Genomic DNA, 3,430 nt, shown 5'->3' with positions numbered 1-3,430 from the left:
TTTTTTTTTTTTGGCAGTTTTTGGTTGGGGCTGGGTTTGAACCTGCCACCTCTGGCATATGGGGAGGTGCCCTGCTCTTGTGAGCCCCAGGTGCTGCCCTATTTATTATTTTTTGAGAAAGCAACATTTATACTGACATTTGAAGGAGAAGTTGTAAGATAACACCTCTGTGTTTGAGGAACTGCATGTAGTGTAGCACTGTTTAAATCTAAAGTTAAGAGTGTGGGCTAACAATGGCAGATGAGGCTTGACGGATGCTAGGGCTCAATCATTCACTAAATTGCTGTGCAAATTTTGCTTGTGAGCTCATATTTCTTAAAATTTTGTCTATGGGATTTCTTTGATGTCTTAGAGTGTAGTTTTGTTTTGTTTTTAATTTTTTTTTATTAAATCATAGCAGTATACATTAATACTATCATGGGGTACAGTGTACTGTTTCTGTATACAATTTGAAATACTTTCATCCAACTGGTTAACATAGCCTTCACGTCTCTGTATACAATTTGAAATACTTTCATCCAACTGGTTAACATAGCCTTCATGTCTTTTTCTTAGTTATTGTGTTAAGACATTTATATTCTACATTTAGAGAAATTCACATTCACATGTACCCTTATAGGATGAACCATAGGTGTGTTCCCACCAATCACCCTCCCTCCACCCACCCTCCCCCTGGAGTGTAGTTTTTTTGGACCTGAGATTCATTATCAATTCAGGACATTTTATGTTTGTAAAAGAGCTTTATCAAAATAAAATGCACCTATTTGTACAATATAAACTGATGAGTCTTGATATATGTAAACACTTGTGCAACTGTCACCACACTAAAGATAGTGACCATATTCATCACTCCACAGTTTCCTCCTGCCACTTTATAATCTTTCTTCCTGCCATTGTTCCCTAGTATCGCTTTTTAAAGAAAATACTGACCTTTCTGTTATGCTAGGTTAGTTTGCATTTTCTAGAGTTGTATACATGTATAAATTGAATTATACAATATGTACTTATATCCTGCTTTTTTCACTTAGCGTAGTTATTTTGAGATCCCTATATGTGTATTAGTAGTTCATTTCCTTTTTATTGCTGAGTACTGTTCCACTGTATGTAGAATTCCATAGTATTGCATAGTTCACTGGTCTACTTACCTGCTGAAGGGCATCTGAACTATAGCCACTTTTTGGTGATTATGAATAAATCTGCATTCATGTCTAGGTTTTATGTTAACACAGGGTTTCAATTACTTGGGTAAATCTAGGAGTAGGATTGCTGGACTGTATGCTTTAACTTTATAAGAAATTGCCAAAGCACCTGCCAACGTGGCTGTACCAATTTGCATTCTTAGCAGCAATGGGTGAGAATTTCTGTTGCTCCATATTCTCACCAGCATTTGGTATTGTCAGTTTTTTAATTTTTAGTAATTCAAATAGTGGTATCTTATTATGGTTTTCCTTTACATTTTCCTAATGGAAAATCATTTAAAGCATCTTTTTTATATACATATTTGCCATCTGTGCATCTTCTTTTTTTTGAGACAGAGCATCAAGCTGTTGCTTTGGGTAGAGAGGTGTGGCATCATAGCTCACAGCAACCTCCAACTCCTGGGCTTAAGCGATTCTTTTTTTTTTGCAGTTTTGGCTGGGGCTGGGCTTGAACCTGCCATCCCTGGCATATGGGGCCAGCGCCCTACTTCTTGAGCCACAGGCACTGCCCCTTAAGCGATTCTTTTGCCTCAGCGTCCCAAGTAGCTGGGACTACAGGTGCAAGTTACAACGCCTAGCTATTTTTTGGTTGTAGTTGTCATTGTTGTTTGGCGGGCCTGGGCTGGATTTGAACCCGCCCACTCTGGTGTATGTGGCTGGCGCCTTAGCCACTTGAGCTACAGGTGCTGAGCCGATGTGCATCTCCTTTAGTGAAGTGACTATTCAGATCTTTTGCCCATTTTTAAAAATTGAATTATTTTCTTGATGGGGAGTTTTGAACATTTTAAAAAATTAATTAATTAATTAATTCATTTAAGAGATAGGGTCTTTTTTTTTTTTTGAGACAGAGCCTCAAACTGTCCCCCAGGGTAGAGTGCTATGGCATCACAGCTCACAGCAACCTCCAACTCCTGGGCTCAAGTGAGTCTCCTGCCTCTGCCTCCCAAGTAGCTGGGACCACAGGTGCCTGCCACAACGCCTGGCCATTTTTTGGTTGCAGCCATCATTGTTGTTTGGCAGGCCCGGGCTGGATTCAAACCCGCCACCTTAGGTGTATGTGGCTGGCACCTTAGCCACTTGAGCCACAGGCGGTGAGCCAATAGATAGGGTCTTATTTCTTGCCCAGCTTGGAGTTCAGTGACCCATAGCCTACTGTAACCTCAAACTTCTGAGTTTGATTGAATACCATAGATGTTTCTGGACTGCTTCATAATTTTTGGTTCACATTTTTTTCTCATGCACGTAAGTGTTAGATGTGAGTGTAGTGTTATTGTAAGAATAACCTTGAATCTGGCATCTCTATTACTCTCTACTTATCTCTATTAGTAGGTTGAAATTCAATAGCTTTCATTTACTGAGCAGTGCAAGTAATTTGCGTTTTGTGTTTACTTGTGTTGCTCAGTAAAAGAAAGCTATTGAATTTCAACCTACTAATAGAGATAAGGAATTCTATAAACCTCACAACTTTCTACATATGTTTATTAATGTATCTTTAATGATTTACAATACCTGGTGAAAGGTAAGAACATAAGTATGTGTATGTGTGATTATATAAGTATGGGAAAATAGGATTTGAGGTCTTATGTTCAGTAAATAATTCTAAATGTACTAAGAGAAAGTATCAAAAATTCCAACTAGCAAAACTGTGGAAAAATACATACAATCAGTAGCTCCAAACCCAAGCGTATACAGAGATGAAGGAAAGGGCCAAGAGAATAGAACACGTGAATGGAAAGGTCATTATTTTTCCATTAAATTTCAAAGCCATGCCAGATGCTTTGGGTTGAGAAAGGATGAAGATTGAGGGGACTGGAGCTATAGTTAACCCTAAAACTGGAACCAGAATGACCCTCCAATCATAAGTGAGAACAACAAAAGGCAGTAACTATAAGTAATCAAGTAGGGTTGTGCTGGGCTCTCTGTGCATTTGAGCAACTGTTTGGAAGCACATCAAATATTCTTTTGATATGAAACTCCATTCTGAGTAGATTTTTGCTGATAAAAATTATGGGATCAGTCTTTAATATGAATACTTGTCCTTATTATCTAGTAACTGAATTTCTCACATACCTGAATATATTTCAAATTGTCCCTGACCTTCAGGTACAGTTTTGCTTCTTTTTATTTTTTTTTTGAGACAGAGCCTCAAGCTATCTCTCTGGGTAGAGTGCTGTGGCATCACAGCTCACAGCAACCTCCAACTCCTAGGCTCAAGCTAGTCTCCTGCCTCA

The 3,430-nt window shown here is 38.6% G+C and overlaps 1 protein-coding gene across 1 annotated transcript in view; it reads left to right on the top strand.

Annotated features, from left to right (window-relative positions):
* ANKRD42 (ankyrin repeat domain 42) overlaps positions 1 to 3,430 on the top strand; it is a 54,387-nt gene that overhangs the window by 32,819 nt on the left and 18,138 nt on the right. The window lies entirely within an intron of this gene.

The sequence above is a fragment of the Otolemur garnettii genome, unplaced genomic scaffold, assembly GCF_000181295.1.
Source record: "Otolemur garnettii isolate 467f Iridium unplaced genomic scaffold, OtoGar3 scaffold00001, whole genome shotgun sequence".
Classification (NCBI taxonomy): Eukaryota; Metazoa; Chordata; class Mammalia; order Primates; family Galagidae; genus Otolemur; species Otolemur garnettii.
Note: the sequence above shows the minus strand (reverse complement) of the source record. Positions and strands in the feature narration are given on the sequence as shown.